Genomic DNA, 26,560 nt, shown 5'->3' on the forward strand with positions numbered 1-26,560 from the left:
ACAATGAATTCTTGAATTAGCGTTTTAAAACTGAGGGGACACCTGATAGGATGGGAGGAAAAACATTTTATTTCAAAAGGCAAGGACACAGGGGCTTGTACATGGTTTCAGCTACCAATCCTACCATTCATTTTTTGGCCAATTTGGTAAAAAATGTATACTATTAATTTATCTGTATTAGTGCAGCCTCGCTGTCCATGTCCTCACTTGTCAGTGTAATGTCAGGGTAAAAAAAAAAAAAATGAAATTCCTGTAGGACAAAGAAACTTAGATCTCATACGGTGTGCAATGTCATAACATAAATAATAATTGCATTTAAACATTCTCATCTTGAATCTTCTCATCTTTTTGAATGCAAGGAATTCATAACTAACTTAGCTTAGTTATTCCTTCTGAAGTGTACATATTTCTCTCCCTTATTCCAAAATGACTTTTGCTAAAGTTACTAAATTCAATGGAAAAAAGACAGTTTTTCAGCAAAGGACCTTGGAACAATATTATACTCACACACAGAAACACACTCATGCAAAGAAAGAAAAGAAATAAAACAAAAAATTTGATCTAGGTGTTCATTGTGGTTCAGCAGGTTATGAATCCAACTAGTATCGACGAGGATGTGAGTTTGATGATCCCTGGCTTCTCTCAGAGGATTAAGGATCCAGCATTGCCCTGAGCTGTGGTGTAGGTTGCAAATGCATCTCTGATTCAATACCTAGTCTGGGAAATTCTATATGCTGCAGGTGTGGTCCTAAAAGGAAAGAAAAAAAAAAAAGATCTATATGTTAAAATGAACTCAAAGTGGATCACAGACTTATTATCAAGAGACTTGATGAAGAAAATAGGAGAAAATCTTAGTAACTAAGTTAGGCAAAGAGTTCTTAGTTAAAAACATGACCCATTAAAAAAATTTAAAAATGTACTTCATCAGCATTAAAACTTTATTTTCATCAAACGATACTGTTAAAAGAATGAAAGAGCTAGCTCCCAATACAGAAATATAAATTTTCAAAATATATATCTAATAATGAATTTGTATTCTAAATATAATAAGAACTTAAAGCCCTCAAGGAAGAAAGAAAAAACAAAATTTTTAACATGAAATATATTTGAACAGATATACAAATGGCAAAAGATACATGAATATATGCTAAATATCATTAGCCATTAGGAAAATTTAAATTAAGATTACAACCAGGTACCACTGCACACTTATTGAAATATCTAAAATTAAAAAGTCCAACAATGCCAAGTGTAGGTAAGGATATAAAAGAACTAGAATACCTGCTTTGGAAAAGAGGTATGTTTTTAAAAAGCTAAACACACACCTACTATATTATCCATATTAATCTATTCATTCCTAAATTTTTATATCTGCACAGAGAGGTCAGAAAATATATGTTCATACTAAGACTTATAAGGGATATTCATAGTGGGTCTATTTGTAATAGAAAATCTTGGAGCAATCCAAATAGATAAAGGGATAAAGAAATTGTATTATATAGACATAATGTGATACTATTCAGCAATAAAATATAAGGTACTCTTGATCCAAGCCACATGGGTAAATATAAAAACAGATATGGTATTTTAAGAAATATACTATATAATTCCATGAAAAAAATAAAGATCTAGTAAATAAAAACTGATATATAGTGAAAGAAAACATATCTGTAATTACCTGGGGTGATGTGTTCCCAATTTGATCATGATCGTTTCACTGGTGTGTACATATGCAAAAGTAAACAAAATTGTTCTCTTTAAATATGCACACCTTACAGTGTGTCAATTATACTTCATATATATGAAAAAAAATCCCATATTCTAGTCTCTTACTTCTTTTACTCATTTTAATTTTGCCATGGAATCCACTTAATTTTATATTCCAATTTTTAAGCCCTTCTCTTGATATAAAAAGACTTGCATGTCATAAAATAAGTATCCGGAAAACTGAGAAATTTTAATTAAATACTAACATATAAAGCCAGGTATAATTAAACAATAACAAAATCTCTTAATTGTACCTGACTATGGTATTAAAATCATTAGTCGTTTCCCTCTCCTCCGATAGATTGTGTGATCACTGAGTTTCACATTAAGCTTTTCAGTACAACCCTAACCAGGTCATCTTTTGATATGTAAGTTGAGTGAATGAATGAATGAATGATGTAGCATTTATGAAACAACACATACATTTGTCTACTATTATGTAAGAACTATGAAATGCATATCATATCACATGGACAAGGAATTGCCTAGATCTACCATTGGGGGAAGGAAGGATAGAAAGGAGCATAGCTTACAACTGGGGCAGCAACAAAATCCAAAAGGGATGATCGACCAAGGCCTGTTTGAAGTAGAAGTCGCCTGACTATTTCACCACACAGTCAGGTATCCTCTGCCTTTTCTACTTACCTGACATGCCTCTGTCTTTTCACCAGTCAATTGACTGTTTTTATTCTTTAGTTAAAGGGTTTCCCATTGCTCCTTTGTGATCTACCTGATTTCTGCCATCTCCCTCTCTCCTCACATGGCTACATCAGAAATGTGCCTAAACAATGGGGTAAATACTAGTGTAAGAGACTACTGATTCCCATTCAGAAAAATGCTATTGAAGTTCTAGCTGGCTACCCAAAGATCTCACTGAATTGTAGCTACTTCTTCATTCTTTTTGCTCCAGAGATTTTTTTTTTCTGAAGATGCTGGCTGGTCTATTAAAACCTTTTTTCTCTCAAGCTGTACCACTGCCTGACTTCCATTATGATCATGGTTATATAATTCTTAATGAATCCTCCTTTATCATGAAGACTCTGCTCCTGTGAGAGGATTTGCTACTTTTAATTCTATATGGAACATAAATGGGTCACCAAATTGTCCTGTGTTATTACTGACAAGGTACATTTCCATCATTTAATTACATTAAATTTTCAATTTTTGAGAGTCTTTTTAAGGTATGTGACTGTAACATATAAGGGATTTGAAAAACGTCTGTCCAGGGTCCTGAATTTGACTAGAAGAGGCAATTATTTAAAGGACAGCAGAGCTCTGACTGAGTTTGTGCCATGTTAACATGTAACCTCAGAGTGAAAGAATTTATGGAAACCAAGTGCTTCTCAGAATTGGTGGACATAAACATGCATTAAAGTGGTCATAATGTCATAAATATCCAGCATTTAAGGGTGTGGATATTGCAAGGCAGATCATATAGAATCCCAGTGAGGAAACTTTATGAAGAGCTACAGTGTGCCTCAGTCATCTTCCTCTGAAAGTTACTCCAATTGTTGGCCTATGCAATCATTTGCTAAGTAATTACAGTGTGTTTTATAGTAGTTTTGATTTTTTTTTTCTTTTTAGGCCTGCACCTGTGACATATGGAAGTTTCCAGGCTAGTACGGGTCAAATTGGAGTTATAGCTGCCAGCCTACACCTATACCACAGCCACAGCAATGTGGAATCCAAGCCACAACCTACACAGAAGCTGATGGCAACTCCAGATCATTAACCACTGAGTGACGCCAATGATCAAGCCTGAATCCTCATGTATTCTAGTCTGGTTCATTACCACTGGGCCACCATGGGAACTCCCATAGTAGTCTTAAATTGTAACTAAAATAATTCTTCTTACATGCTTATCCTGTATTTCTCCCCCAAAATTACAAGATTCTCAGGGGTAAAGTCCATACGTACTTAACTTAAAAAGGGAGTCATTTGCTTACAGTTTGTGCCGTATAAATATGTTAAATTTTTCTGTTACTGAAACTTAGAACAAATAGTCCTTATATGACAAATAAGTATAATAGAACAAAAAGGGTATTATAAAATCTTGAAAAATGCAAGGTACATTAAAAAGAAGTCCTGTTAGAGGGCAAGTGCAGAAAGGGTGTAAAATCTACTACTTTATGGACAACGAATAAATTCAAAAGATGTGGAAAAATAAACATTAATGGATTAAAAAAACATTTATTTAGGAAGATTTTCTAACCTTTGAAATTAAAATAATGTAACAATAAGTACACCATCAAAAATCCTTGGTTTTTACTAACTTTCCCAGACCTCATGAGAAATTGCATCTTGGACTTTAGACTAGTGTGTTCTTATAATCTTGTTAGACTGACAAAGGTGGGTGTATAAGAGATGACAGTTATATTTGTTTCCGGTAGTTACTGTAACAAATAACCAAAGACTATGGTGGCTTAAAACAATAGGATTTATTTTTTCTGTTACTATTCTACAGGCCAGAAGCCTGAAATCAGTATCACTGGAACAAAATCAAAACGTCAGCAGAGTCCTACTTCCTCTGGCCTTTCTAGGAGGGAGACTTTTCCTTGCCTTTTCCAGCTTGGGTGGCTGCTGGCATTCCATGCGCCTGGATGCTTCAACCTCTGCCTTTGTTATCACATTGCCTTCTCCCCTTCTGTCGCTGTGCCAAACCTTTCTCTGCCTCTCTTTTACAAGGACACTTCTACATTTAGCATACACCCAGATAACCGGTATAATCTCTTGATCTCAAGATCTGTCACTTAATCAAATATGCAAAGATCCTTTTTTCAAAAGAGTTAATATTTACTGGTTGCAGAGGCTGGGTCTTGACATCCTTGGTAGCAATTATCAGTCTACCATAACAGCTATCTTTGCTATTGCTGCTGTTAAATGTAGCATGATATTTATAACTTCAGTTTTGTGATTCAGCAGAGCTAAGTTCACATCCCTGCACAATCAAAGTAATATTGAAGAAATTGTGCATCTTCATGTCATAATGATTAAATAAAAGTGTGTATAGTGCAGTTTGGACTTAAGTTCTCAGTAAATTATACCTTTATTTTTTAAAATTAATAAACCCTCTAATCTATTCATTTTTATTTAAAAATTATTTATTTATTGAATGATTTTTCTTTTTTAGGGACGTATTTATGGCATAAGGAAGTTCCCAGGCTAGGGGTAGAATCAGAGCTGCAGCTGAGCCTATGCTACAGCCACGGCAAGCCAGGATCTGAGCCTCATCTGCAACCTATGCTGCAGCTTGCAGCAATTGTGGATCCTTAACCCAGTGAGCAAGGCCAGAGATCGAACCTGTATCCTCACAGATACTAGTTGGCTTCTTAACCTGCTGAACCACAGTGGAAACTCCCTCTAATTTATTCAAAACAAAATGCCGGTAACCTAAGAACTATAAAATAGTCATTAAGCTATGCTACCATTTTCAGAAGCATACAACCTAATTGGTGAAATAAAATTTGCATGCATAATAGAATACAAGAAAATTAAGAAAGTCATGCTGGAAAACATGAATGCTAGAATCATTCAAAATAAATATTAATCAATGACATGTCTGGTTATTATACAAAAGGTTTGAATTTGCAGAACTGACAGGTATGTGATGCAAAGTCCCATGGGAGTAGGACATCTCTAGAGGTAGTGACGAATAGGGAAGTTCAGTAGGAAATAGGCTAGAGCACAGAGGGTGGAAGAAAGAATGGAGTAAAATATTAGAATAGTAAGCTAGACATATTGTGGTCAGTACACTAGCCTAGATGCTCCATGATGTCAATGACCATTTTACTCTATTTCCTCTTCATTCCTACATACACATGCACACACAAATATTTTATGTCCTAGTTTAGTTCCTGGGTCTTGAGAGTTATTCAAATAACATTTGTTTCATGATTGAATCAGAAGATGAATGGAGAATAGAACAGAGACTTAAAAAAACTTCCTGAAGCTGGGATTACTTGGGCAAATATGTTAAAGCAGCATTTCTAAACCATGGCATTATTGACATTTTGGGCTATATATGTCTTTCTTGGGGTAGGGAGATTTTATCCTATGTATTGTGCAATGTAGAATTTTAACCATCCCTAGCCCTATGCATTAGATGCCGATTTCACCCTTCCCCAAATTTTGATAACCAAATATGCCCCTAGACATTGCCAAATGCCCCTAGAGGTTGAGAACAGAATCAAACACCCAAAGAAGAATTATGGGAATTAATTTTAAAAGAGTTTTAAATAAGAGAAGATGGAGTAAAATCAGCCAAATAGACTAATTTCAGAAAATAATTACTCTATTTACTTTATCTAGTGAAATCTAGAACTCAATTCCCATAGTAACATAATTATTTTATAAAATAATATATAATTTAAAAATAAAAATCCAAAGACCACAGACTGAAGTATTTCTCAGGTTTGCTAATACATTGGAGGGGAGAAGATCAGTGAAAAAGGAGGTACCAGTTAGCCAAGGTTGCTTAGATGGCTGTGTCCTGCAAGTCTACACCTCATATTTGCTCTAAGAAAAGGACATTCCCACACTCTTGGGCGCCAGTAAACATCCTGTAATCAGACCTGGACTTGATTTAAAAGAATAAAAGAAAAAACACATATTAATTTCTACTGCATCAAATACATTTACACATCAAAGGAAAAGACCACAGAAATGTTTCAATTTGAGTTACATAGTTAAAATTCCATTATTAAAAAATTCCACATTCTCTAGTAAATTTGGTTATCTTCTTTTTTTACATTTTCATTTCCTTTCCTGTGGACTGTTTTCTGAAATACAGTGAAACTGGCCATGGCCATAGAAAAACAAAATAAGCAATTGCCTGTTTAGCATAAAAATACAAAGAAATGCATTTGGAAACACTCCATACGATAAAATTTGATATTAGGAATTTCCGAGTTACTTTTTTTAACTCATGGTAATAGAACAAAATGTGAACCTCGAGAATTAAGTTTACATATATAAGAAGAATCCCTGTGTATTAAGCATTATTTGAAATGAGTTCTGGTTTCAGGTAAAATTATAAAGTTTTGGGAGTTCCCTTCATAACTCAGTGATAACGAACCTGACTAGCATCCATGAGCATGCAGGTTCCATCCTTGTCCTCTCTCAGTGGGCTGGGGGTCTGGCCTTGGTGTGAGCTATAGTATGGGTCACAGACGCAGCTTGGATCTTGCGTTTCTGTGACTGTGGTGTAGGCCGGGAGCTGTAGCTCCAATTCGACACCTAGCCAGGAACTTCCATATGCTATGAGTGTGGCCCTAAAAAGCAAATAAAATAAAATAGTTGCTAAAATTTGGGGGTACAGTCTCCATTTTTTATTCAATAGCTTCTTTTTTGTATTGAATGCACTAGTCACTGAGCATCTAATATTTTGATGTTTTTATGTGGGTTTATTTATTTGCTTATTTGACAAATATTTGTTTAATACTTTCAGTGTACTGGAGCATTCCATAATGAAATTCTCGGAATAGATAACCACAGATACCCTATTCTCCATGACCTTGTTTTTCTCCTTAATTAAGATTTTCTTGTCCAATTTGATTTCTTCCCAAACTAGTTTTTCTTTTACCCATAGAGTTTTATTCTACTTTAAAGATGATATAATAAATGAATTGTTAGTGTATTTCTTAATGACATATAACCCCATTCTTATAAAAAAAACATAATCATAGGATATTTTTAAATTAAAAATAATTAAAAATAGGATTTAAGCATTATGACTTGAGTGCGGCAAGCATTATTTGGGATTGAGTCTTATTATAACACCCATCTAATCATACATTCTAGAAAGCTTATATTTGTGAGTATTTGAAGTGTATGCTTCCACAACTCAGCTTGTTTAGGAGCTCATAAATAACTTCTCATATCTTTAGAGAGGAAGGATATTGCAGTGTCTGATTTCTTGGCCAAAAGGAATTAACAATGATGAGAAATCAAGCAAACAGAAAAGAGATATATGAACTTGTTAATCAGCTCTGTTTCTGACATACACTCTATTATTATTATTTATTACTATTTTTAGGTCAAAACACTAACATCCCAGTGGCCCAATCTCATTGAGTTCTTGGAACCCCAAGAAATAACTATTTGCAGTTCAAAGTATCAGGGGACTAAAATATAGATGAGGAAATGACTAAACATTGACTCTATTTCCAGAACTGTTCTAGACCCTGCAAAAGTGCAGAAACTACGTAATCACTCATCTAAGTCATGCAAGCATCGAATACTCCAGAGTGTCAAAGTGGATGGAGATCGACATGAGTTGCCATGCTTAGGGATGCGTCCACAGTGAGCTTTGATGTATCCTTTAACTATCTATATGCCATAAAGAAAGGGAATAAATGAAAATAAGCTTTAAAGTATTAAATAACCTCACTTTGCTTTTATTTACAATTGTACAATTCCTAAGGGTAGTGTTTGAACTGAATGCATTCTGACAGCACAGCAATACAATTCACACATTCATTGTGAGATTACACACTGCTGTACAGATCCATTACCTGCTTGGTTCCATTTTCCTCTCTCTGGTTATCTACCATTCACCATTCAGGAGATAATTAACATCTTATTACATTTCTATCTTAAGATGGAGCAAGTTAAATAAAATCGAAGGAGAATGACGAGAATCCAGACAACTCTATTTCATTGGACCACAATAAAAAGTAATTTGTAAAACAAAGTAAAACATAGGCCAGCATCAACAGCTCCAATTAGACCAGTTAGACCACTATGCTGCAGGTGGGACCCTAAAAAGACAAAAAATAAATGCTCTAAGAACCTACAGGTCTACAGTAATATGAATCATAGGTATATCATTTTTTTCAAATGTTATTTCCAAATACCTGAATCTTTTTTTTATTTTGAGATGGTGAGAAGTCCATATTTTCTACCATGAGACAGACAAACACTAGCAGCTGGTATTTCAACTTGATGTACTGTGGCCAGGAAGGGTTAAATAAAAAGCTCTTCCTTATTAAGCGTGTATTGCATAGAGTCAGATGTCTTTGAGAGATTCTGACACAATTTTTTCCTTATGACTCTGCAACACATGTTTAATCAGGTAGGCTCATATTTGAGAACAGTCAGATGATTCTCTTTTAAACATGCTTCTTCTACCAGGAAGCCGAAATTGTCATTAGACATCCCCTTTATTTAAGACATTAATGTTCCTTATTAAAATGCAAATATAATATTAGACATTAATATCTTATTACCAATTAGTTAACAATTTTATTATGACAAAGGGGAGGACCATGAGACAATGGGAGATAGGACCCAGGCAAGAATATTTATGAAGTTAAAATCCCTAAAGTCATGGAACCATGGAGCATTGCTGGGAGGAAAGTTCAGATAAAGCAGCACAGAGAAGGGATTCTAGGAAGACAGAATATGTTCTGGTAGCACTGAGACTTTTAGACTTGTCTCAAATCTTGATACCCAGGTAAATTACATTTGCTGACTGAATCAGTGTTCTAAACTAAAATGTGTATATGAACTGGGGAGTAGACCTACATGGATCATATGGATTTGCATTCTGATAATTTAGATTTACCAAGAGAGAATTCAGAACTTTTTCTGGACATTATAAAAATACCTAAGTTTCATCAAATGACATGACCATACTTGGGAAATGTTGCATTTGTGAAGGAGAATGAGAAAAAGTAAAACAAAACATAACAAAATAATCATCTTAATAATAATGGTAATAATATTTATGTAGCAGCCATTGTTCAGAATGATACCCTTTAAAGATCAATGAGAGTGAAATGTGAAAGAACATAAAGGAAAAGAAGCTGTTGGCCATGAAAAGTGTCCCTGAATGTGTCACTTTGACCTTTCCGCATACATCTGCTGAGAACAATCCTCTCTAGCCAGTAAATCCTACTTCCTGTGGGACCTACAAGCAGATCATTAGATAATATGTGGAATGTCATGGCCAATATCATTAACAGCTAAATATTTAATATGTAAAGTAAATATAAAATCAGGGACTCTTCCAAACTTTTTTTTTTTTTATGTAAGGGCCATTTTGGACAGGTTAAAAAATCAAGGACAGAGAATAAATTATAGTCATCTAGGGACACTATCTCCAAAGTGGATGGGTAAAGGTAGAGTCTAAAGCTTCAGCCTGACTTTCCACATCATGATAGAAAAACACCCTTTCTGCCCCACATTCTAAATGGTAATAACTAATTCGTTAACATCATTTTACATTACCAATTATTCAATATCAATACTTTGCTAGAATAAAATTTTACTTTCTAATGTGTTCTCAAACAACTTTGGAATTAATTATAAGAAAACTGAGGCATGAATAAGGCAATTTGCCCAAGTCACACAGGAATAATCATTGGAGTCAGGTTTGAACCCAGGCAAGAGGGAGAGCACCTAATTATAACATATTATGCATGACGTTATGGTCCTTTGCGTGGTATAACCTCAGTAAGTCTCTTAACTCTCATTGGTTAAGTCCGTGTCACTGGAATTCTAAAGTCCTTCCTAGCTTTTTTTTTTTGGCTGTACTCACAGCATGTTGAGGTTCACAGGTAGGGATCGAACCAGTGCCAGAGCTGTAACCAGAGCCATAGCAGTGAAAATGCTACATCATTAACCTGCTGAGGCACAAGGGAACTCCCTTCCCAGATTTTAATTCAATGACTCAATCCTAGTGAAGTCTATGGGGAAATAGTCACTCCCATATCTCACTGGAGATTTGAAACATAGATTGCCTTATGGCAGAAACAGGCCATTATTTTATTTCACTTTTATGATTTCAACCCAAGAAACACAATATATAAAGTTAAGCCACGATAGGTGAGACTGCTTATCTGAGATTTATATATGTTAGCATATAATATGGGAATAGCTTCAATATCTGATATAAAGGGATAGAATATTTACATTTTGATATAAGATCATGCTCATATTAATATCACATTTTTAAAAGAATAATTAATGATATGGAAAAACTCACAATACAAGAGTAGGCAAAGAAATATTGAGATAAAATTATAAATATGGAACTATCTTGTCTGGATTTACATTTATGTATTCATATGTATATATGATTCTATTTTTTTTAAAGTAAATACATGCAAGTATTAGCCTTTTTTTGGCAAAACACCTATATTGATTTTAATCTCCAGATTTTTCCTTCAAACACTATTTCATGATCAGAAAAATAAAATATTTGAAACAAAATGTATTTAACAACATACATCAAATTCCATGAACAATTTTCCTTTTTTCTCTTTTCTACTTCTAATAACCTTAGAGATTCAGTGAAGATCTCAGACTTTCCCTGGATCCCCTAGGAATCTGTGACATTCTTGTTGCAATCACTCGGGTAAATCTTTGGAATGATATACATCATTTTGAAATGATATACATCTGTGTCATACAAATGATCATACAGATTTCCTTTCTGGAGAGTATGTTGATGGCACCAAGTTATCCATGGCCTAAGACCATATTCATGAAAACTTGTATAGTATAATTAAACCCATGCTTATCTGATGGTGCCTCTTATAGTAGACAGCACATTATTTGCACTTAATACATTTTTTAAAGTCATAATAATCAATGATAATAATAATGAGACAATGAAAATAACTGAACTCGGTAGTACTGATATGGTAGCTTTTTATGAGTTCCTGGTAGGGAAAGAAAGTTGTGAGCAAAACCAGCAATGCCATAGTGCTTAGCATGGTAGACCTTCCAGAACAGCCTGTGAAGCAGAACTGACCTCAAGTGTGCAAACATATGGGTCTCCAGTAGTATAAGTTTGCAATTCTAGGAATTAGGGTTGATTAAGCATTGTAAAGAGAACTGGAAAATTTGTCTGACTCCAACTATCTCTGAGTTGTATCTATGTTATTATGATACCAGGATTTTAAAAATCTGAAAATCTTGTGAACTTGGTTATGTCATATGAGAAAATTCAGGATGAACTTGACCCATTGCAACTCAGATCTTTCCCTAAGTATCTGTCTCAGTTACCTTGATCTTAATGTTCTTTCCTCTTTCTTGCTGTTGTGAGCATTTATCAACTTACTGGTAAGTTCAGACATTGGTGTGTTCAGACATTTATTTTGTACTGTGACTGTGTTTTTGCATTTTTCTTCTATATCCTCTTTTTGAATTTTCTATTTATTTTTTAATTAAAGTATAGTTGATTTACAATGCTGTGCCAATTTCTGTTGTGCAGCAAGGTGACCCAGTCATACATATACATACATTCATTTTCTTATATCATCTTCTGTCATGGTCTATTCCAACAAATTTGATATAGTTCCCTGAGTTATACAGTTGGACCTTGCTGTGTATCCATTCTATATGTAATTGTTTGTATCTACTAATACCAAACTCCCAGTCCATCCTACCCACTTCCCCTTCCCCCTTGGCAACCACAAACTTGTTTTCTATGTCTGTGAGTCTGTTTCTGTTTTGTAGATATGTTAATTTGTGGCATATTTTATTTTTAATTTTTTAATGTTTTTCCCTTTTTTTATTACTCAAATGAATTTATCACATCTGAAGTTGTATAATGATCATAACAATCTGATTTCACAGGATTTCCATCCCATAACCCAAGTATATACCCCACCCCCTAAACTGTCTCCTCCAGAGACCAAAAGTTTTTCAATGTCTGTGAGTCAGCATCTGTTCTGCAAAGAAGTTCAGTCTGTCCTTTTTTCAGATTCCACATGTCGGTGAAAGCATTTGATGTTGATATCTCATTATATGGCTGACTTCACTTAGCATGATAATTTCTAGGTCCATCCATGATGCAAAAAATGCTGGTATTTCGTTCATTTTAATGGCTGAGTAATATTCCATTGTGTATATGTACCACATCTTCTTAATCCACTCCTCTGTTGATAGACATTTAGGTTTTTTCCATGTCTTGGCTATCGCAAATGGTGCTGCAATGAACATTGGCGTACGTGTACCTTTTTGAGTCATGGTTTTCTCTGGATAAATGCCCAGGAGTGGGATTGCTGGATCAAATGGTAGTTCTATGTTTAGTTTTCTGAGGAACCTCCATACTGCTTTCCACAGTGGTTGCACCAATTTACAATCCCACCAGCAGTGTAATAGGGTTCCTTTTTCTCCACACCCTCTCCAGCACTTCTTGTTTGTAGACTTTTGGATGATGGCCATTCTGGCTGGTGTAAGGTGGTACCTCATAGAAGTTTTTATTTGCATTTCTCTAATAATGAGTGATGTTGAACATCTTTTCATGTGTTTTTTGGCCATTTGTATGTCTTCTTTGGAGAACCGGCTCTTTAGATCTTCTGCCCATTTTTTGATGGGGTGGTTTGTTTTTTTGGTATTGAGCTGCATAAGGTGTTTATAAATTTTGGAGAATAATCCCTTGTCAGCCACTTCACTTGCAAAGATTCTCTCCCATTTGGTGGGTTGTCTTTTCATTTTGTTTAGAGTTTCTTTTGTTGTGCAGAGACTTTTAAGTTTGATTAGGTCCCATTTGTTTATTTTTATTTTTATTGTCAATACTCTAAGAGGTGGATCTGAGAAGATGTTGCTGTCATTGATGTCAGAGAGTGTTTGGCCTGTGTTTTCCTTGAAGAGTTTTACAGTGTCTGGTCTTATATCTAGGTCTTTAATTCATTTTGAGTTTATTTTTGTGTAAGGTGTTAGGTAGTGTTCTAATTTCATTGTTTTCCATGTGGCTGTCCAGTTTTCCCAGCACCACTTATTGAACAAGCTGTCCTTTCTCCATTGTATATTCTTTCCTCCTTTATCATAGATTAGTTGGCTGTAGGTGCGTGGATTTAATTCTGGGCTTTTTTTTTTTAATACTTTAAAATGTTTTATTTGAGGCTTAGAAGTTAATTCTTTATAGTTAGAATAGAAGGCTTCTATTAAAATATAACAATTCTAGCAAAAGTAGAAAATAAGAAGCTTAATTCTGGGCTTTCTATCCTGTTCCACTGATCAATATTTCTGTTTTTGTACCAGTACCATACGGTTTTGATGACTGTTACTTTGTAGTATAGTCTTAAGTCCAGGAGCCTGATTCCTCTAGTTCCATTTTTCTTTTTCAGGATGTCTTTGGCTATTCTGGGTCTTTTGTGCTTCCAAACAAACTTTAAAATATATTTGTGCCATATCTTATTTTCTACATGTAAGTGATATCAATGGTACATGTATACAATGAAATACTTCTCAGCCCTAAAAAGAGTTAAATAATGCCATGCACAACAACATGGATGCAACTAGAGATTGTCATACTAAGGTGAATTTTCTAAATTATAGAATTGTTTAATTTCAAAAATCTCACCAGGAAATTATATTAGAAACTTAGGACTCTTATGAACAAGGCCTCGGTAAATTCCTAGGAAGTAACAGTGGGTAGAAAGTGTGGCCTGAGAACCTGATATGTAAGTATTTATCTCTTCAATAATATCCTTTCTTTTCACTACAATTTAAGTTGTATGAGAGCATAGTTTTGTTTTATTTACAATGCAATCCCACAACTGAAAAAGTGAACATAGGCAGTATTCAATAAATATTTTTTTGTGAACAAAATAATATTTAGAAAAAAATTGGCTTCCTGGAAAACATACATCTCTATGTGAGTTTACCTCATCATTCCTCACAAAAGAACTTTCAAATTCATTGGGCTTGGCCAGACTGGCAGGGGTGGAGTAGGCTGATTTGAGAGCATTCAGCCTAAAGGTGACACAATTTTCCTTGTATTTATCAGAGAATTGTGATTTTTCCCAGCCCCCAACAGTGACCTGATTGCTTCCTAACAAACAATTGTGACAGATATTTATCCTAGTTTTTTTTCACCATGCTTTGTGATCTAAGACATAAACTTCGAGCTTGTCTAATCCAAAACAATCACAATGGCCAGACAAAAAACTAACAAAAACAAACAACACCCCAAAAAATCCCATTGGATTGGACCAAAAGGGAATATTCACTAAATATCTATTGTATTAAATGGCATACTCTTCTTGGGCAACAGACATAACAGGAAAGCAATCCCTATGTGTATAAGACAGAAGGCAAAAGCCTTACAATAATGATAATTGTTATTATTTAATACTCTGTCTTTATTTTCAGTCAATACACAGAGGAAATGGATTATGCATTTTTGGTGAGCTTTCAATTATATATAGTAGATAGTAAATATGAGATATGCATATGTTAAAGAATTAAGACTATTTTGACTTCCCCTGACACCTATTTTCAGGTTTAGCTGAAAGTCTCTTTGTGACCAGGGTATTGAATAATGAAATACATGATTAAACAAAACTTAAGGAGTTTGTTTTCTATTGTGGAAATCATACTCCATAAAAATCATGCTCACACACTTTCAGATCGAGTTTTGTTCATATAGCCCATGCTGTGTGTGTGTGTGTGTGTGTGTTTGTGAGAAAGAGAGAGAGAGGGGGAGAGGGGGAGAGAAGGCACTAGAAGTATCTCCAGATGGCTAAGCTACTTTTGGGAGACTAGTTGTGTTGGACATCCCACTTTGAACAAAGAGGGTTATTGTCCATCCCCTCTTAAAATATTACCTTTGTCATCCTGAAATTAATCTTAGACTTCTTCTTTTGAAAACGTCCTTAGGGATCATTCTTGAAATGAAAATTCATTTCCTCCATGCTGAATAAGTGGTCATTTCACAAATTCCGGGATGAGAACATTTTAAAAGGAGAAATTCAAGGTTTGCATGTTAAATGTGAAACAGCAGCCAAAGCAAAGAGATACTAGAATCCAGAAAGAATAAAGGGCAATTGACTTTTAGAAAATTTGAAAAAGAGAAATGATACCAAGTCTGATACCAAGTTGATCAGTGTCAGGAAACATAACCTTTTACATGAAAGTAAATCGACCAACCCCCCTCCTCTCCACCTGTGTCTCTTTCACAGTCCAATTAAAATCACGTTTTCTTTGAACACACAGAAAAAAGAAGGAAGCGTCTGGGCACGTAAGAGACATCAGTCGTCTGGCTCTGCCGACAGGTGCATTTGTCATGCCTTGGGGAGCGATGACGCTGCTTTCACTTTATTAATTGAGAAGATTATATACCTATGATAGCCACGTTTTCACATTCCCTTTCTTGGATGGGGGGCAGAGGAGAAAAGTGGGCATTCTATGGTTAAGCAGGAAAAATAAAACCTTTTTTTTTCAGTTTTATTGCATTCTAATTAAGCATGAGGGGAGTGAGAGGTCCTACAGCAATGCAGCAGGCTCGAAACACTGACAAGGTCAATTATCTCCTGATAAGCTCTGCACCAGCAAGGATTAATAATATGACTAATATTAATTGAATGTGAGTTCATTGAGTTTTATTTCTTATTTTAAAGTTCTCCTGGCTGTTGTGAACGCCGTGGTGCACAGAGAATGATGGATGGAAGTGATGGAGTCACTAATAAGCCCTTGGACCCCCATGGCCTGCTGCACACACAGAGAATAGAGGTTTGATTCTCTTTTTTGGTTTCTGGCCACCACCATCCTGGCAGGAAGTGAAAAGGGGCTAGTTTTATAATGTAATTTGTTCCACAAATAAAGAAAGTACAAGAGACTTCAGATCTATGAATTCAGAATTTCTCAAATGAAAATGAAATGCTACTAACTGATGATGTCCTTAAGGTGAAGCAGATCTAGCTGATTTGCATAGAACAACAACAAAAAGATTGCAGATCCTACTTTCTTATATGGGCTCCATCATCACAGGTGAGTGGTTTATTATAAAAAAAATCTACATAATAGTTGCTTTAATTTTGTGCTCCTTTGTTATAGAATTAGGACTGTATGTCCATAGATAAGACTTTGAATAAATTGAAAAGCAGAGGCTAAGCATGTACTGGTATTGGATGTTTTAAGTGGTTTTTCCTGACTTGGGAATTGACAAGCTGCTATTTTCATCCAATTTCTTCCTCAGACATGACATTGCTTTGATATCTAGAGATAGCTGACCTCCACTCCATGAATTCATGTTTCTTCTTTGCAGAGTTGAGAGGGGCTGTAAAAGGTTTCAGTACTCTAAAAAGCACTGACAATATAGTATTTCCTTTTTGTTTTGGAAACATTGAGTCTATAAAGTGATATAGCACTTTATTTTACTGATCCTTTGTGCTTAAAATGCATTCATTTTTTTAAAAACACTGTTAAAATGAATGCTACTTGTGGAAATGAAAGTGAGAGAAACAATGGAAGTAACTGTAAGCGCAACAAGTCACATAGGACTGAAAAGTGATTTGAGTACAGCTTGTTGAAGCCTCAGAGGAATTAAATTGCATATATTTTAAACATAATGTCAACCCACAATTTAACGCATCTTTAAATTATTCCTCCCTGCCTCAGCTAAATGTGAAACCTTCCTCCTCTGAACTCAAAGACCAAAAATCTACTAACTTTAATTTGGGCATCAGATTTGCTATATGTATCTCTGTCATATTACAGTTCAAACCATATGTAAGTGTGAGTTTGACCTTTCAGGTGCGTGGTTTTATCTACTCCACAGATAAATTCCTTGAATATGGGGCAATTTCTTTAACAATCTCATATGCTGCAGAGTACTAGGCAAAGTAGAGAATGAACTAGGTGCTAAATATTTCATTAGGTAAATAATGCTTCAACTTTTTCAGCAGGAGGACTATGATGAGGAAATTAGTGATAGGCATATGCAATGAGTATGTGGAGGTGTTTTTCTCCAGGTGTTCCTGGCAGAGAATCACCTGGATTTAGCAAATAATGATCATACTGGGATGAGGGGTGGGAATCATAGGACATGGTACCTATTATTGGAAACTGACCCATCATATCATAGAGGAGGGTTTGGGGGGAGGGAATAAATGATTTTTACTGCAAAGAAAGGTGAGGAGACTCATTAGTGGCAAAACAAAGCCATAAGCCAGACACCTCCAGAGGCACCAGAAGTTCAGAGCAATGAAAAAGATTCTGGAGAGGTTAGTGCCATCTGTAAGTTTACGTGTTGATAGCTTAGGGGGGAAACAATGACAATTATTCAGAAATACTGATGAGAAAGTTCATAATTAAGCAAAACAAGATTTAAACAGAATGTAAATAGTTGGAGGTATTGTTCTCTGTTTTGTTTTTTCCTGATTTTCTTGTGATCTACCATTTAGCATCATCCAGGAAGAGTGTAAGATCCAGGGCCTGATGATACAGTTTCTGATACACAACCTGCCCAGTGATTTTGTCTGCATATTTCCCTTCCTCTGTGAATGGGGTTGGCAACTACACCCACCAAGAAGTGACAGCAGTCGATAGCTAGAATATTAAAGTCTGATGTGTGTGACTAGGGTTCAATGAAAATACATCAGGAAAGATGAAACTCTTCCAATTCAGTTGCACATATTGCTCTGCAATTTTCAAAACCAAAATACCCTGAGTCTCTATTGAAACACATTGCAGTGTCCCATCACCCGTGGCTTTCAGAATGTGATCTGACATTGTTTTCTCCATTTCCCATTTTCTCAGTTAAATGGGAAGCATATTTGTAAATGATATTTATTTTGCTGTGAGTAAGGTTTGGATTCCTTTCTCCTTCATAGATGTGTGCTTTACCTCTGCCCTCTCTTAATGTATTTCTATGAAGTACATAAAAATGGGGCTCCAAATCCAGACAAGCATCTTCCTAGTTATCATGATGAAGACAGGGATGGGAAATGTATGTTGCTAAAATGACTTTTAACCATTTTTTACATAATTATCTCTATTTATCCATATAGAATTTTCTACCTCCCCTCTCATTCTAATTCTGTTGGATGATAAGGATCTTGTTGCGTGTAGGAGAAGGATACTTGATGAAGGAAGCAGATAGTTCTACCTTTTCCTACATCTTTTCCATAGTTCTAGCACTTTCTCTTTACATTTCTCCCCTCTATAGTCCTGAAAATGAGATCTTTGGGCAGCATGAGGTGGAAGACTCCTTATGTGGTGGTAGGTGGAGCCTAGTCAACATTGAATGATGCATAAAGCATTGACTTTGAATAATGTGTGCAACTTGACATCTGTGTGCTTTGGGGTCAATAACCTACATTTTCTGAGCCTCAATTACCATCCTTAAAATAAGAATATTATAGAATATGATAATTCAAAGCAATTAAAGGAAATAATCCATGCAGAGCACCCATTTCTAAGAAAAGTAAGAAACAGATGTGGGGGGTCACTTAACTCATCTGTCATCTACATTCCTTCATAATAAAATTAAGATATTCAAATAATTAATGCTGTACACTTTACTGGGCCTGGGCCTAAACATTTGCTTCATGGAGTATTCATTTCAATCCTAGGAAGTTATATCATGAATGTTTCTGACAGATTAGGAAACTGAAGCTTACCAAAATAAATTAGGTGCCCTAAATTAGGCTGAAACTATTTGATTTCAGAGGGCTGCTCTCACTTGCAAGTTTTATAGACATAGCTATCCTACCTAATAGACAATAAGACGTGTACTTTGGTGAAGCCTCTTAAGGATGAGGGAGACAGAATCATGCCATATAAACAATGACATACTTTAAAAATATTGGCAAATTTATCTCAAAATTATGTAAAACCATCTTATGCAAAAGTGAGAGTTTACCTTCCATGAAAATAAGAATATTTGGAAGACCATCTTAATTGATAACTGTTATGAATTGAAACTTTTTTCAAGAATGCATTTTGTTTTTTGCATCTGTTTTTTTTCATAAATTATATAATAGCATATACCAAAGTTCTTTGAAAAGTATAAAGGCTGCAGAGTTTCCATTGTTGCTAAATGATAATGAGCCCAATGAAAATCCATGAGGATGCAGGTTCAATCCCTGGCCTTGCTCAGTGGGTTAACGATCTGGTGCTGCTGTAGTGTAGGTTGCAGATGCAGCTCAAATCCAGTGTTACTGTGGCTGTGGCATAGGCCAGCAGCTGTAGCTATGATTTGACCCCTAACCTGGGAACTTCCATATGTCACTGGTGTGGCCTTAAAAAAAAAAGTAGAATGCTTAATGTATGTATCATTTAAATCAATGGCCTACTTGCCCGTAGGTAATTTTGAACCACCTCAGCTCTTCTGTATTGCCATTGCTGAAGAAAAAAAATATTGTATCATTCTTTTCATAGATTATCACAGAATATTGTGTAGAGAATCTGAAAGAGAATGGATGTGTGTACATGTATAACTGAATCAATTTATTGTACAGCAGAAGATATCACCACATGTACGTCAACTGTACTTCAATAAAACTTTTAAAAATGAAACATTCTGCTACTTTGCTGAATTTGTTGATCAGTTCAATTAGTTTACCTTTCCACAGAAAAGAAAATCATGGACTTGGAGAATAGACTGTGGTTGCCCAGGGGGAGGTGGAGGGAATGGGATGGATTGGGAGCTTGGGGTTAATGCAAACTATTGCTTTTGGAATGGATTAACAGTGAGATCCTGCTGTGTAGTGCTGAGAACTATGTCTAGTTACTTACGACAGAGCATGCTAATGGGAGAAAAAAGTATGTGTACATGTATGTGTAACTGGGTCCCCCTGCTGTACAGTGGAAAAATAAATTGTGTTGGAGAAATAATAATAAAAAAAAATGAAACAAACAAACAAAACGTGTAGAAGGGATTTTTTTCTTTTCATTCTTTTTTTTTTTTTTTTTTTTTTTTTGCCACACAACTGCATGGAGTTCCAGGCTATGGATAAGATCTGAGCGGCAGCTGTGACCTACAAACCTAAGTCTCACTGATGCAGAGACACCACCAATCCTATTGCACCACAGCAGGAATTCCAGGAGGGACTTTTTTAAAGTAAAGATTCTTAGCAGGAAGAAAAACAATTTCCATGCTTTTAATTCTGAAGAAGGGAATTCAGCAAAATTATAGCCTCCTCAAACCTTTGTTTGGACAGATGTGTGTAGAATAAGGTGGCAGATTAGAAGCTCAGAAGATATGCTGATAAAGGTGAGACATTATTACTAACAACAAAGAGCAGAGGAAAGCTGGAATTACCAACATGAAATAAAAGTGCCATTTAATTCAGAATACAGGGCCACTTCCACAGAGATAGGTATACAGGTTTGGATCAACTACAAGCATGATGTTTCTTCATGAAAATGACTCTGAGATAGCAAGTAAGCATGGAACTATCCTCATAGTCACCTATTTAAAAAGGCAGGTTCTTATAAAAAAACATCTCCCCCATCTAAATTTTAACATAAATATTACTCTACTTTTTTTGTATAAAGAGTTATAATTAATTGTCTGAAAAAAATAATGTCATGGATGAAACATGTGTTATTACAGCTTGGCAAGCAAAGGACTTTGAATCAGCATGGCAGATGATTGACTTACTGCTGGAGATAAAATGTTGCAGCATGAAGGCACCTTTCAGGAGAGTGATTGAACATATCTGCAAATAGCAATCTGTGTTGGGGGCCAGTAAGAAAATTTGTTGATTAGAGAGTGTTCTCTTCAACAGGGAAGTGGTAACCAAAAGCTGTCACCACACATCATGGGTCCATATAACTCAGTTGCCTGCTCGTTCAGTCAATATTGATTGACTCCATTAGAGGAAAAATAAAATTATCTGGCATCATTTAAACCAAGCAATCAGTGTATCATATGATTGTGTGTCCTTCAAAAGTTGTGACAAATCTAAAAGAAAAGACTGAGAATCATGAGCATAGATAAGAAATAAAGCAATCACAGGTATGATGGAGTTTAAGAGCTTATTTCAGTATGGGATCTTATCCAGTCTCATTATTTCAAATAGCACCATGTGCCAAAACTCATTTTTCTAGCCTGTCTTTTTCTCCTAAATTTTAGCTTAATTCTTCCAACGATCTAACCAACAGTTTTTCTTTGGGTATAAACTAGACACTGTCATAATAGGAACGGAAAGGGTCTGATTTGCTATTTAAAGATGGTTAAAATTTGATGAAGGAGACAGGAAGAAATGCACATACATGTACAGAGTGGAGTTGTACAGGAGCAGAGCAGAGATGACCAGTAGAAAAAGGAAAGTCGCAGCACAATTATGATAAATGGGAATCTTATTTGCAGAGGGCAGAACAGTACATTTTATCTCCAAATGTGATAGAAGAAAAAGAATGAGAAATTCTTCACTGTCTCTAGGGAGAGTCTAGATTAGACACAAAAACAGAGGACTAAACATTTCGGTTTAATGATTTTATAATTTTGACACTGATAGTGTCCCTTAGGTTCTAATGAATAAATAACCTCTTGAAGTCCTTCAGATTTCCAAGAAATTCCCCAGTTTTCAATAGAAAGAGACAAAAAATCAAAATGTGCCTTCAGATTTTGGGGGGGTGGACTTTGTACAATTTTTATGCTAAGTTAAGGCCCAGCTCAAAAATCAACCAGAGTCTACCACTGTCCCATACCCCCATCATGGCCCATTCCTTGTTATATTCAAGTGGCTACAGTTTCTATTGTCATAGCCCAAATTGTCTTCATCTAACTTTCCCAGCAGCAATGAGCTTAGAGGCAATAGGATAGCAGGAATCTTCTTTTATGTCTCCTCTTTACCCCTGATCTTTATTGCCTGTGCATTGCAAGAACAAGAATGAAAAAATAAGACAATTTCCAAAGACAGTCTAAAAATCCCAAAAGGTAAGATATAACCATCTGGAATACAACAAGCACATCATATTTTCTTTCTTTAGCAAGACAGTTCTGAGTTTTATGGAAGACATCCCAGTAGGCAAAGACCTACTAGCTGTTTGTAACTCCTTAAAAATTAAAAAAAAAATAATAAAACTGCAATGTTTCTTTAATGTCACAGTCTGAATTATAAGCAGAGAGTTGGCACATCTCTCATTTTATTCATTCTAATTACAATTGCCTTGTCACTGAGATGCCAGCCTGACGAAGAGCAAATCAGGTAGTGAATCCCCAGGGGCCGCTTAGTAAGAGGAAGGCTGTCTCCAGTGGAATCAATGTGACAATTTCTTCTTTCCCTCTTCAAAGTTGAGAGTCCCCCTGGACAAATTCACATTTGATTATTTTCGCTAGGCTCTCTGTCTTCAACTGCTTGATTAGCATCTCACTCACCTAAGAAATTAGGCTAAAGTTTGTGACCATAAAAAGGAAACCAAAGCTTGCACATGGGTGTCTGTTCATGCATGTGGCACACCTATGAAAACCATTTTCTTAACTGGGCACCAAGAGTTGGCACCAATGCTGTGGTGATACAAGGGCCATTCTATGTGGGCACGTGTGTATATGTGTGTGTGTGTGTGTGTGTTTGTGTGTTGCTCTTTATGTTTATAGAAGGAAACATTTTACACATCTCAGCCTAGAAATATGAAGTCAGAAATTTGGAAGCCGTAGGCTACTGTGAGCTAGTAGGCTCTTTAGGTACTTGATTTTGCTGTAAATTTATAGCAGTTCTGCTTAGAGATAAGACATAAGGCCTATTGCTACTGAAATGTTTCAATGCTATAAAACTGTATTCTCTCTGGTGAAACACATTAACAATTAGAGAGGAATTAATACATAAAATTAAAACTTTTCTGAGAAAATTACCAGGATAGTCTCTCAGTCCATACCAGGCTTTGCTTATGACTGGTCAGTGGCATAGGAAATAGGATAGAAAAGAGACAGAAGGAGCTGGGATTCTGCCTTAGGAATCATTCCTCCTATCTCTTCTTTGATGTGTTCCTTAAACATTACCTGGGTTGATAGGGCAATGATTCTTAAACTTCAGTGTATAGAAAGAACACGTAACTGGGCACCTGGTCCAGACATTCCTCTCCATAACGAGTGAGATATAGTTCAAAAATCTGCATTACCAGAAACTGAGAAGATTATATTAGGAACACAACTACAGTTATTCCCTCAATTCAAAAAATTCATAATGATGATGTCTGCATCATAAAAGTGTCCCACAGCTCAACTAGTGTACACTTTTATTTATGATGTATGTCAGTTCCTCCCAGGTAATTTTCAAGAAAGGACTAGGTATTGACATTTTTCTCTTTGCTAAGCAACACCCTCTACATAATAAGTGCTCAGTAAATACTTGCTGATATAAGTTGATTTAATGTAGAAAGCAATGCCATTTTCTTTTAGTATCTTTCTATAAGCTAAAGTTTCCTTTGCCAACACATAGACCATAACCCTCTTGAATTCTAAACTATTTCAGAAAAACATTTGTCTCTTCAAGGTGATTGGTCATGGATGACTAGCTCTCTTATGAAATTGCAGATTTCTCAGCTACATCTCCAGCTCAGACTAGGTGAAATGATTCAGTATTTCTGTCCAATGCATGGCTGATGGTCCGGCTCCTTCACTCATGGCCACCTGAGCTACCCAAGCTGAAAAAATATACCTTTTCCCAGGACTAGAAGGTCAGCCAACAAGAACAGAGTTATAACAACCAGGCTACAGATTAAACACGGGAGCTTTGGACCTTCATGTCAAAAAATTGGTTCATACTCTCCTTCATGCTCAGAGATCAGCAAATTGAATTATCAGCTTTTCCTGTAACAATTCTCTGCTCTGTGACTTAGTGCTTCAGAAAATGAAGAAGAGCGAGTCATTGTCTTTGCCCTCAAGAAGCTTGCAGTTTCATTTGGGAAATAGATGATTTGCATGCATGAAGTAAAATAAGAATAAACATTTAGGTAACATTTGATGACAGAAGGGCACTAAGGATGTCATTATTTGTCAAAGAGTAAAAATGTTCTAAAATGTTTAGGGAAGAGAGAAACAATTTTCAGAGTGAAGTGATAAATCTTCAAGGTAGAGATAAATCTGGCTGGTTGGAGCAAATAAGTAGGTTCAAATACAAAATAATTGTTAGCCTGACTAGAGAGGTACCCAGCCAAAAGCCTGAGGAAAGCAAAAGTGGCATTCTTTGCTCCCTTGTCCCTACTATAAATGGACACTCATTTAAGATCTGCCAGCTAACCCCTTACATTAGAACTGCCCTCTCTAACCAGAGGTCCTTCCATTCTCTCCATTCTTTCAAGTCATGCAATCATATATTTCCTAACTCTCCAATATTTCAAACATTTCCTATTTCATTTATTACTTATTACATGTATATAACTATATATGTGTATTACTATATATATATATATATATATATATTTGAGTGTGTGTATATATATACATATAATCTTTTGAGGGCCACACCCACAGCATATGCAAGTTCCCAGGCTAGGGGTCAAATCAGAAATACAGCTGCTGGCATGTGCCATAGTCACAGCAACACCAGATCTGAGGCACACCTGTGAACTTTCCCACAGCTCACAGCAACACCAGATCCTTTACCCACTGAGCGAGGCCAGGGATCAAACCGCATCCTCATAGATACTAGCTGGGTTAGTTATCACTGAACCACAACAGGAACTCTGTTTTTTTTTTTTTTTTTTTTTCCTGTTTTTTTAACCTCTAGCATGTGCAAGTTCTCGGGTTAGGGGTCGAATCAGAGCTGCAGCTGCTGGCTTATGCCACAGCCACAGCAATGTGGGATCCCAGCCTCCAAGCTGCATCTGCGACCTATACTACAGCTTGCAGCAATGCCAGATCCTTAACCAACTGAGCGAGGCCAGGGATCAAACCTACATGCTCATGGACACTAATCATGTTCGTAACCCACTGAGCCACAATGGGAACTCCACAAAGTATACTGCTTATATACCAATTTTGTACTTGGTATTTTTTCTATGTTTTTGAATAGCCCCAATTTCTCAGTGAAGCTTCTCCCCAGTTTTTCATTTTCTTAGTGTCAAACAGCAAGTAAATTAATTATACCTTACATAAATAATCAATGAGAAACCTAAAAGAAGCCCTGGATAACTGATCAGATATACTCCTACTTTAGGACAAAAAGGCAGAATCGGATACATCTTTCAGAGGAACTGGGGAAAAGTCTCAAGTCACCTCAGGGGTCTGTTATTCATGTTGAGTAAGTCTATAGCAGCAGAAGATGTGCACTCAAGTCTGAGCAGGGTAGAATTTTATTTATTTATTTATGTATTTTGGCCATGCTCATGGCATGTAGAAGTTCTCAGACCAGGGATCAAGCCTGTGCCACAGCAGCTAACCAACCCATTGCAGTGAAAATCCTGGATCCTTAACCCGCTGTGAACAAGATAATTCTGCCTTTTAATTTTCATTTCACTGAATTACTAGGTTTGTCAACACTCTATTAACACCTGATCACACAAACAGTGTACTTTAGTCCCACTCTTTCCAAAATTACTATGGCTTCCCATTCCTTACGAAGAAATGATCTTGTGAGACTCTAAAAAAGATTTTTACCCATTTCTTCAAATTCCACTGCAATTGCTCAGTTGCCCATGTTATTTTAATTTAATTTAATTTTTTGCTTTTTTTAGGGCTGTGCCCATGGCATATGGAAGTTCCCATGCTAGGGGTGAATCAGAGTTATAGCTGCTGGCCTACGCCACAGCCACAGCAAAGAAGGATCAGAGTCAAGTCTGCGACTACACCACAGCTCACGGCAATGGAGGATCACTGACCCACTGAGTGAGGCTAGATATCAAACCCACATCCTCATGGATGCTAGTCGGATTCATTTCCACTGCACCCATAACAAGAACTCCCTAATTTTATTGATTATTATCCTCACTCGCTTTACATTTTTCTGCCATAGCATTTGCCCCAAATGCTTCATCCTGCAAGCAAGGCCTTTTGTTCTTCCTGTTGTTCCACACAAAGCCATCCCCTTCCAGATCCAGGCAGAGCTCAGATGTTTTCCAAACCTTGTTGGTTCTTCTCACTTCCACACCCTTCGATGTAGAGGCACAG

At 36.0% G+C, this 26,560-nt stretch overlaps 1 long non-coding RNA gene across 2 annotated transcripts in view; it reads left to right on the forward strand.

Annotated features, from left to right (window-relative positions):
• The window catches only part of LOC110261200, a 173,901-nt gene extending 153,930 nt beyond the window's left edge, over positions 1-19,971 (forward strand). For both annotated transcript variants that reach the window (XR_002345102.1, XR_002345101.1), the window contains one exon: positions 16,122-19,971. This is a non-coding gene — a long non-coding RNA (uncharacterized LOC110261200). The remainder of the gene's footprint in view (positions 1-16,121) is intronic.

This window comes from Sus scrofa, chromosome 6 (assembly GCF_000003025.6).
Source record: "Sus scrofa isolate TJ Tabasco breed Duroc chromosome 6, Sscrofa11.1, whole genome shotgun sequence".
NCBI lineage: Eukaryota > Metazoa > Chordata > Mammalia > Artiodactyla > Suidae > Sus > Sus scrofa.